Here is an 11,214-nt window from a genome sequence, read left to right on the forward strand (position 1 = left end):
TTTTGAGACAGAGTCTCGCTCCGCCACCAGGCTGGAGTGCAATGGCGCGATCTCGGCTCACTGCAACCTCCACCTCCCAGGTTCAAGCAATACTCCTGCCTCAGCCTCCTGAGTAGCTGAGACTACAGGCGCACACCCAGCTAATTTTTGTGTTTTTAGTAGAGATGGGTTTTCACCATGTTGGCCAGGATGGTCTCGATCTCTTGACCTCGTGATCCGCCTACCTCGGTCTCCCAAAGTGCTGGGATTACAGGCATGAACCACCGCGCCTGGCCGGATGTGTCTTTTTAGGGGGCACAATTCACCCGCCGCCCGGGGCATGGCTGGCCCTTTGGGCATGGCCTGCTTGGGAAGAATGGTGCAGGGCAGGAATCAGTTTTGATCTATCTTGGTGCCCTCCGCCCAACACAAAGCTGGGGTGGAGGAAGGCACTTCTTAAAGGAAGAAAGCTCTTCTGATGACTGACTGCTGTGTTCGCCCAAGACCCATCCTCTCCCTGAGCAAGCGACTGGGCTGTCTTTCCCCATCTCCCTTGCGGTCCAGTGCGGTTCAGCTGGGGGATAGGAACCCAAATGCTACCGGTTGCCTGCTGTTGAGTCCAGCTTGCAGGAACCTTCCAGAAATCCTCTACTCTTCCAGCTAACCAGGAAGAACTTCAAGGCCCGAAAGGTGAGGCAGGGGCATACAGAAGGACCACAGGTCCCTGAGGGACTCCTCTAAGCTCTGTCCAGCAAAGTATCTCACGCAGCATCTAGACAGAAAACGATGATTGGCCACCGAGAAGGTGAGAGTTTCTTATTACAGTGGCTGGCACTGCTTTCCCTCATCTGGTACACTGTACCCAGACGATCACTGTTACCCACAAGCTGGCAGGGAATGCAGTTTGTTCTTAACAGGGAAACATCCCTACTACAGCCGGACTATTTCAGGCAACAAGAACAACCCCTTCATGCTACTTTTTCTTGGCCTATACATGTTCAGAATTGGTCGGTACCAGTCTGAATATGAAGGAAGATTTTTCTCCCGAATACTCCTTAGGCCCAGCCAAGTAGCTCAGTGAAACCTCCAGTTTTTCACTGATGTTGATTTTTTTTTTTTTTTTTTGATGTTGATTTTGACATTGACATTCTTGAGAATGATAAATAACATAACGTTATGATATTTGTAGGTGTTCTTTAGGAAAAGATTTAATTAGAAAAAAATTAGGCTCTGACTTATCTAGAAAAGGACAGTTTTGTCCCTGATTAATTCTTGCCTCGATCTGCACCTGGCCATCTTTCTGTGAAGCCACTTGTGGCCTGTACCAAGTCAGTTATTTTGTAATCCTCCAGCCCCCAGCCCCTCTGAGCCATCACCCCACAGGGGTGCCCGAGCTCAGACTCGGTCCTGGAACTCCCCCCCATCAGTGGTCACCAGATTTCATCAACTCACAGGTCTCACAACCATGCCTACTGCCATGATCAGAATGAAGACCTTTTTTTTCTTCCCTTGATGCTCATCCTCTCTCTATTTGGGCAAGCTGCTCCATCACCCTCCCCCTGGTCCTCCCTCCAATTCTGTCCTGTATCTGGAGGACACAGGACTCTCCACAGGAGCCCTTCCTGATTCCTACTGTGTGGTCAGCTCTGGGCCCACCGCCTTTGCTGTGTCCCCGTGCACACCGACTTCCTACAGCATGCCCTTGACCACCCTTTTATAAACCTCCCTATGTTGGTCTAAGCCGTGCCCAGGCTGCAGCTCCTTTCCTTCCCCACCCGACAGAGTCACACACAGCTCCCTGAGGACACGACCTTGTCCTGGCTCATCTCTGAATCCCAAGAGCCTAGCACAATCAATATTGGTTACTTGAAGGAATTGGTCCTATCTCTGCCACAGAAATGCATCTCCAAATAAGATGGCTTTGGCTATTGGAGTGAATAGAATGGGCTTCATGCCGTGTTTACAACCAATGTAAGAAACAAGTGAAAAGTTGTACACCAATGAATGCATCAAAACCAGCTTGGATTTTAAGAGGTCAAAGAGGAAACTTGCAGGGATGGAGTTTAATGAAGTGTATACCAAGAACCATTCTATTCCTTAATGAACAATTTTCTGGCATGAGGGAAACATTGTCAGTTTGGTCCATGATTTATGCTGCAATAAAATTTGGTTTTATGTAAAATAGATTGAAACGAACAACTTAGCTCTTTCTGTGCCATGGATCAACCCCTTTGGCAGTTTGATAAAGGCTATAAGCTCAGTATTATGGAAATGCACATAAAAACCCTGGGATCACAGATGAAAGCAATTATGTTTACATACAATTACCAACAATTTTTAGAAGTTGTGGTGTAATATATGTAACCCTTTATGCATTAAATAACACAATCTAGTAGTTCATCTTATGTCCCCCAGAAACTCAAAATAGTGATGAGCATTTAGATGTCTGCAAAAGCACTGGTGGAAATACAAATATCAGAGATTTCTATGTTTAGCACATCACAGGAACTCCTATTAGAGAGGTTCCTTGCCTAGACACATTCTTGAAGGAAATGCCAGTGTTCAGTTGCAGGTTAATGAAAATCAAGATGTAATGTTTTCACCTTATTAAAGAAAAAAGAGTTCATCCTAAGGAAACTGAAGTCACCCAGATTTGCTATACACATTTTTTAAGTGCTTGCATTAGTGTTTTCTGCTCCAGGCTAGCAAGAATTGCATCTTGAGAGCTTTGCTTCTCTGACAGAATTTTCTGCTTAATGAGGGAGAAGGAAAATTTGAAGAAATTAATTGGTTGCGCTTGTGACTTTTTAAATATCTAAAGTCATCTTTAGTAATTTTCAATTGGGCTTTTAAAAAATCTGTATGCTTATATTACGTATATATTACAGCTTTCAATGTAATTTTCATTTGGGGAGGGTTCAGCACACAACTTAGCTGTGGGCAGCTTGGTGGAGGGCTGACTTGCTGCTCATCAGAGACAGGTCGGCCTGTGCCAGTCCTGGGCAAGCAGAGAGTCCAAGGGACAGCAAGGGAGAAAAGAGATGGTTCCTGGGCCTCTAAAAGTTTGTATCCAATAAGGAAGCGGCTGGGCGCGGTGGCTCACACCTGTACTCCCAGCACTTTGGGAGGCCGAGGTGGGTGGATCACGAGGTCAAGAGATCAAGACCAGCCTGGCCAACATGGTGAAACCCCATCTCTACTAAAAATGCAAAAATTAGCTGGGCGTGGTGGCATGCGCCTGTAGTCCCAGCTACTCGGGAGGCTGAGGCAGGAGAATTGCTTGAACCTAGGAGACAGAGGTTGCATTGAGCCGAGATCATGCCACTGCACTCCAGCCTGGCGCCTGGTGACAGAGCAAGACTCTGTCTCAAAAAAAAAAAGACACAGGAGCAGGCCAGGAGCAGTAGCTCATGCCTGTAATCCCAGCACTTTGGGAGGCCAAGGCAGGCAGATCACTTGAGGTCAGGAGTTCAAGACCAGCCTCGCCAACATGGCAAAACCCCATTTGTACTAAAAATACAAAAACTAGCCAGGCATGGTGGCAGGTGTCTGTACTCTCACCTACTCAGGAGGCTGAGGCGCAAAAATCAATTGAACCATGGAGGTGGAGGTTGCTGTGAGCTGAGATTGTGCCACTGTACTCTAGCTTGGGCGAGAAGATAAATTAAAAATTGGATTTAGGCCAGCCACAGTGGCTTACGCCTGTAATCCCAGCACTTTGGGAGGCCGAGGTGGATCACTTGAGGTCAGGAGTTCAAGACCAACCTGGCCAATACAGTGAAACCCTATTTCTACCAAAAGCACAAAAAATTAGCTGGGCATGGTAGTACATTCCTGTAATCCCAGCTACTAGGGAGGCCAAAGTGAGAGGATCGTTTGAACCTGGGAGGCAGAGGCTGCAGGGATTTGAGATTGTACCACTATACTCCAGCCTGGACAACAGACTGAGACTCCATCTCAAAAAAAGAAAAAGAAAAAGAAAATTTTCATACCTGCTTAGCCTCTGCCATCAGCAGTCCCCTGGTTTAAGCAGATGAATGGAGGCTCCCAAACTCCAGCTTGGAGGTCATTGTGGACCCTGATGAAGCTTCCACTGGTACACGAAAAATGAGAGAAGGAAAGACAGCTCATGGAGGATTTGCATGAAGCCACATTGGTGCAAATCAAATAACTCTCTCTGATCCTGAGATTTCGCCCTTCACTCCTTTCTGGAGTTAAAATGTCCTATATCCTGGTGACTGAAGGTGAAAGTGGATTGTAGTGGTGGGAGTTGTTTTGGTGTTTCAACACCTCAAGCTTGGCAAGGTGAAAGGCTGGCCTATAACACATTGCACATCGTTCCAGGCCTGTCCTGTTGAACACAGGGAGGCAGAGACGGGATGCCACTGCCTGCAGCATCTCCACAGCTGTCTGCCCTTGTGGCTGTTTCTGCCCTCACTGGGAGAGTGGCCTTTGTCATATCTTCTGAGTGCTCAGCATCTTGGAAACTCTCGTGCTATATTTGGGACCCTTAAAACACAAGCTCACAGCTCCCCTAGCAGTTAAATATAAACGTGTGACCAGAATCCACCATGCGGAGCTTGGACTCTGAGGCTCCAATTCATGCAGAAGGCAGGGAGGGAGCTGGCGTGAGCGTCAGGGAAGCAGTGGTCACCAGAGTGAGCTCGTGACCCAGCCGAGAGTCCGTGGGGGACACACAGTCATGGCAGTTTGCCCTAGTGCCAGGAACGTCTGCTACAGTCACACGTTCGTCACCAGGCCAGTTCTGGATGCGGTTCCTGGAAGCTCAGCATTAAGTGTGGGGCTCAGCTCTCCCATCCCTGTTGAGAATTGCCTTGTTAAAGGAGACTTTTTGATGAAGAACCAACCCTTGGTAATTTCTGTTGCCTTCAAATTAGCACCTTTACTTCCTACTCAGTTTACCCCTTCAGGATTCAGTTCTGAAATCAGCTCCTAGGAAAGTCTTCTCAGATGCTTCCTTTGCAAAAAGGTCCTTCCTTTGTTTTCCCATAGCCCTCTGCCCTTACCACGAATATAACATGAATCTCTCTGTCTCCCAACTGAGTCTTTGCCTGGTGTATCCCACAGAGTGTGAAATGAACAAGGAGGATGCCACAGCACTGGACTCACACTCAATAAATTCAAACTCACACTCATTACATTCTTGGATGAATGAAATCGTCAGAGAAATTCCCTCAGGGGCATAGAGGCCAGGTTCAAGTACCTGAATAGCTGTGTGAGTACCTTATGGTACTTCTTTCTTTCTTTTCTTTCTTTCTTTCTTTTTTTTTTTTTTTTTTTTTTTTTTTTTTTTTTTTTTTTTTTTTTTTTTTTTTTTTTTTTTTTTAGTCTCGCTCTGTCTGCTAGCTGGAGTGCAGTGGCACAATCTCAGCTCACTGCAATGTTCACCTCCCAGGTTCAAGCTATTCTCCTGCCTCAGCCTCCCGAGTAGCTGGGACTGCAGGTGTGTGCCGGGACACTCGGCTAATTTTTTGTATTTTAGTAGAGATAGTGTTTCACCATGACCAAGATGGTGTGCTGGGATTACAGGCAAGAACCACCACGCCCAGCCTCCTCCTTCTTTCTTAATCAAACAAATACATGTTTTGTGGGGGAAACCAGATTGTGTTCTAGAAAGTTTCATCTCTCCTCGATTTTAGTTTGCTGGTCTTCCCGCTATAATGTTACATATGTTTAACTCAGCTGAAGCTCACACTTTGGAATAACAAGTGCTTGCTTTATTTTTCACACACCCACATATTTTTCTTCACTCCAAGTGCAAAATCAGTTCACACCCAGGGTGTAGATGATCCCCCTTAAGTGAGAATAGCAAGTGTGGGTACACTTGGTGGACATCTGTAGCCTCAGGTAAGCTCTCTGGGTGTCAAAGTGCTCTCTGAACAGCCCCCTGACACCTGAGCCAGCCCAAGGCAGGTAGAGGCGGGTAGGGAGGTTGGTTGCCTGGCAACTCCAGCAGGCTCCGAGCCATCCTTTCTGTCTGGGAGAGAAAAGATCCGGAGAACTGAGTCACTTACATTTTTTATTCTGAGCTTGGTTAGAACCAACATACACAGAATGAGGAATTTACAGGAGAATTCGCACTGACAGGTTGGCATCACAACCTGTAACATTGACAAGTATGAACGTAGCTCTGTGCCCCATTTATGGTAGTGCAAGATGGGGTGGCTTCATTGAGCAGCCAGTGAATTCATAAGGATATAATTATGCATTAAAAATCTCTTTAGAAAATCAGATTCCAGTTGTCCCAGGCGCTTTGCACAACACCTTTATATATTCCTCATTCTCACATTTTCCACGTGATAGATGAGCTGAGAAATTAAAGACAGGAAGGGGGATGTGTGTGAGTTGAGGGACTCAGGGCACTTGACCTACTTAAAAATAATTCACACAGACCGTGATTTATGGAGTTTTCCCAGGTCCTGGGAGATAGCTATCATTTTTCAAATATTAGATCTGTACAAAATATATAGAGATGTACCAAAAGCTGATGTCACTATGCCAGGCACAAGAATATCAAAACAAGCCTAATATTTTTTGCACTTAGAAATTCATATCCAAGCAAAAGCAATTCCATTTTCTGTTTGTGACATGCACGCAACATATTCCAAAATTCTACTTGAAATATTATTGAAGTCCTTTGATGTAGTAAGGCAACCTTCTCTCCTTCAATGAAAGAGTTTTGTACGATTCCTCACACTTCACTTCAAACAAAGCAGTTTCTTGGTGTCATTGTTAGTATCACTATTTTCAGAATGTCTTAAAAATATGTTTTCTAGGCTGGGTGCAGTGGCTCATGCCTGTAATCCTAACACTTTGGGAGGCTGAGATGGGAGCATTGCTTGAAGCCAGGAGTTCGAGACCAGCCTGGACAACATAACGAGACCCCATCTCTAAAATAGATAAATAAATAAATAAATTTTTTTTTTAAAAAATATGTTTTCCTTACATTATTAAAAAAATTTTTTTTTTGAGGCAGGATCTCTTCCTTGTTGCCCAGGCTGGAGTACAGTGGCATCATCACGGCTCACTGCAGCCTCAACCACCTGGGCTCAAGTGATCCTCCCACCTCAGCCTCCTAAGTAGCTGAGACCACAGCTGTGTGCCACCACCATGCCCGGCTAATGTTTTTTTTTTTTTTTTTTTCACTTTTAGTGGAGATGAGGTCTTGCCATGTTGCCTAAGCTGGTCTCAAACTACTGGCTTTAAGCCATCTTCCCACCTTGAACCCCCAAAGTGCTGGGATTGCAAGCATGAGCCACTACACCCAGTCACATTATTGAAATTTTTATAAAATTCTCTTATTTGGGTATTTTTCAAGTCAACCAGATCACGACAGAGCTCTGGTTGAAATATAATTATTTTCTTGGATTTCCATGTATTTTCTTTCATTCACAGCTGTGGGAGGAGGCTGACTGGGTGGGTACCAGCCTAGTAATTGGAGAAAATGAAAGAATTCCGCTATATAATATCCTTCCGAAGACACAGTTGCTGTGACTACTCTTCTGTGTCTTTAAGTGTAGCCCATGGAGCTCCTGAAGAAAACTCAGCAGGAGAAAGCCGACTAAAACTCCGGGTTCCAAGGCCTTCCCAGGCCTCCTGAATCTGATGGCTGTGGAGGCCCAGGAATCTGCATTTTAGCAAGCTTTCCATCTCATTCCTTTGTGTCCTAACGTGTGAGGACAGGCTCCATTTTTAATTTTGTTTGGTAAAATTCTAGACCGAAAAGAAACAAATGACTTCCATGTCTGGATAGGAGGGGGGGGGTGCTGTGTTGCGATTTCTAAATATTTCAGCGGCCACAGCTCGGCCTCTTCCCGCGGCACTTCCTGACTTCCAATCATTGTCCGACTTGCAGTCACCTCCCGCTGAACTTTAATTAAAATGCAGGCAGTTGTGCTCAGGGAGCCTTCTTGATGCTGACCATGTGACTGGGACCTGTTTGGCTACCCCCGCTGAGAGGGATAAAGGAGCCAGCCAGGGCTTAGCAACAGACCCGCTCTCTCTTCCCAGTGTCTGTCTCAGGCTTTCTGTGCATTGGAGAGAGTGATTTTTATCCCCCTGCTGGAAACTCCAAAACAGGACAGCGTATGCGCCTGGCCAGGTGGAGGCTTGGGGCTGACCCGGGCCTATGTGTTTAGGGACTAAGGGCCATGTCTATTTGGATGGACAGAGGCTCCCTGTCTCTGTGGAAGGCACCACGTGGGCAGATCCACAGTCTTCACATCTGGCCGATCCCAGTCTTCAGACAGGACTTCGCTCAGGTCCCTCTTGCACACTGGTACATGTTCAGAAGGCCTTTGTGAGTCCCTGGGAGGTGTGCAGATGAGGTATTTGTGTGTGAGTGTGTGTGTGAGTGCACGCGCATGCACATGTGTGTGTGTGAGAGTGCGTGTGTGTGTGTCTCCACCAGGGCCAAAGAGGGTCTGAGACAAGTCCAGGTCCTGGCATTCCTCACCCTGGGCAACACTAGGACTGCAGAAGCAAAAGTGGCCTCAGTTTTATTCCTAGGGCACCTGGACTAATAACAGCCAAGATTCACTTAGCACTTGGCCCACGTCCATCACAGGCCTAAGAACTTTGGAGATTCTTAACTCATGCGACTCTGGCAACATCCTGTAAAGTAGACGGAACTATTATCTTCATATTTCAACCAAGAACCTGAGGCACAGAGGGGTGAAGTAACTTTCCCAAGGTCAACAGCTAGGAAGTGTGGAGCTGTGATCTAAACGCAGCTCCAGAGCTCTACAGCGGGTGCAGTCTCCTGCCGCCACCATACTGAGGTGATGGTTTTCTCAGTCAAAAACCCCAGCAAGAGAAAGAAATAGCGACTTCATTCAGAGTGGTGAATGGCAAACACTGCAATTCCTCACTCGTTACATAAAGGGGACCATGAGAAGTGGAGAAAGATTTGCCATAGATTTGATGCATTTTGTTTTTAATTTCCTTTGGCCCAGCAGATGTGATTAGTTTGTATTCTCTCTGCACACTCTGATGGCTGGCGTGGAGACAGCACACAGACCTCCTGAACCAAGAGTGATTTTAAAATTTGCTGCAACATAAATGTCTATCAGTAATGGAATAGTTAGATACCTTACACTACATTCATACAACAGCATCCTGGTCCACCATGCAAAGGGAAAATGCAGCCCTGTAATTATTGGTGTGAAAGGCCTTCCAAGATATAGTAAGGGGAAAAAAGAGAGCGCTGAGTATAAAATCTCTCATTCATAGAGAGAAAAAAAAATAGAGCTGTACATGAAGTATGTCTAAAATGACAAGAAACTTAGTCATGGGTTTGTGGGGACTCCAGATGTCCCGGGGGCTTGTTGATGCCCCAGATGAACATTTGGGGGAAGGACAGTTTCCATTGTGTATCCTTTTATGCTATTTAGCATCTTACTCAGTGCCAATGTAATTTTCATAATTCTACAGACTTTTTTGCTGCAGATAATTTATGAAATGAGAGCAATTTAGAATTGGCTGTAAGTACCCAAGGCATAGAGCAAATACCCCAATTTGCAAAATTAAAAATCAAACAAGAGTCTAATTAACATGTTGTTAATCAACAAAGTGGGCATATATAGGCAGATAATCAAAGCGGATTGTGGACGCCTACGAGACTTCTGCAGCCAGGGTCAATGGATTGGTTTTAGGGGGTGTATTAGTCCGTTTTCACACTGCTTATATAGACATACACGATACTGGGTAATTTATAAGAAAAAGAGGTTTAATGGACTCACAGTTTCACATGGCTAGGGAGGCCCCACAACCACAGTAGAAGGTGAAGGGCGCATCTTATGTGGCAGCGGCAAGAGAAAGAATGAGAACCAAGAGAATGGGGTTTCCCCTTATAAAATCGTCAGCTCTCATGAGGCTTATTCACTACCAGGAGAACAGTGTGGGAAAATCGCCCCAATGATTCAATTATCTCCCACCAGGTCCCTCCCACAGCACGTGGGAAATATGAGAGCTACAATTCAAGATGAGATCTGGGTGGAGACACAGACAAACCGTAACAGGGGGTCTCTGGAACCCTCAAAATGATGCACAAGTGTTTTGCTAATTTTGGCCTGTGCACCTTCTGAGGAGATTCGTGATCCACAAAAGTTTAATAACCATTAGCCTAGAGGTAGGAAAAGGAGGATGCCAGCGTATTATTCAAAGGTTAATGAGTATTGGTGAGGGACGCTCCAGCACAAAGCTAAACAAAAAAAAGTGTGAGGCCATTCGTCTCCAGGGACCACCTCACTGGCTGTGATGCCCAGGCACGCCTTGCCCAGATGCTCTCAGCAAGTACACATCAAGCAAAGCACGCCCACAGCCTGCGCCTGCACCTCTGCCAGTCCACAGGATCGCATTCCACTGGCTGCAGCAAGAACCCAACCGAGAGCAGATGTGCCAAGGGAAGGGTTGCATTTTCTCACCTAATGTGTTGTCCAGGGTCGGTGAGTGTCCCTTACTCAAAAGACACAGCCTCCCTCAGAGTGCAGCTTTGTCCCACAGTGAACACACTTGCTGCACCTTGGTGTTGGGTTCATTTTCCAGGCAGGAGGAAGGGCAGGGGGCTCTGCCAGCTCAGTCTGTCTCTTTGTGATAGGGAAACAAGGACTTTGCAGGTGACTGCACTCAGTGAAATTCTGTTGCATTGCATTAGCAGAGCTGCGCTCCATGGCTGCCCCCGTTATAGGGAGCCTGGGGTGGGGCAGGGAGGATTAAGTTCACTTGTTGGTTACAACTTACTTGTGGACCACTAGGGGTGCCGCTCATCAGGAATAGAAGTGGAGAGAAATTAGGCAGGCCCCAAGTGGAGTCCGCCATGTATGGCTTTGTTTCCCCTGTGAGCTGGCAAGCACAGATTCCTGGATCTACTGGGGCTAAAAACTGGCCCAATACCCCCGTTGTGAAAGTGCAGCCAGAGGATATGACTCACAACCTGCACGCACTACTGCCACCGGAATCTAAGATGAAAGTAATGACACAATTTCTGACTACTCAAGTTTTATTCTGATAAAAGTGCATGACACAAGTGGAGCAGAAAATGCGTCTGGTCACCAGGGAAGTGGCTTAATGGAGAAAGTGGGAGATGAATTGACAAGAAATGGTCTTGAACCAAATGACCAAACAAGTCTTTAAGAGTGCACAGAGAGACTGCAGGTGGGGCCACAGAGTGACTGCAGGTGGGGGCACAGAGAGACTGCAGGTGGGGGCACAGAG

The sequence above is a fragment of the Cebus imitator genome, unplaced genomic scaffold, assembly GCF_001604975.1.
Source record: "Cebus imitator isolate Cc_AM_T3 unplaced genomic scaffold, Cebus_imitator-1.0 Scaffold106, whole genome shotgun sequence".
Taxonomy (NCBI): Eukaryota; Metazoa; Chordata; class Mammalia; order Primates; family Cebidae; genus Cebus; species Cebus imitator.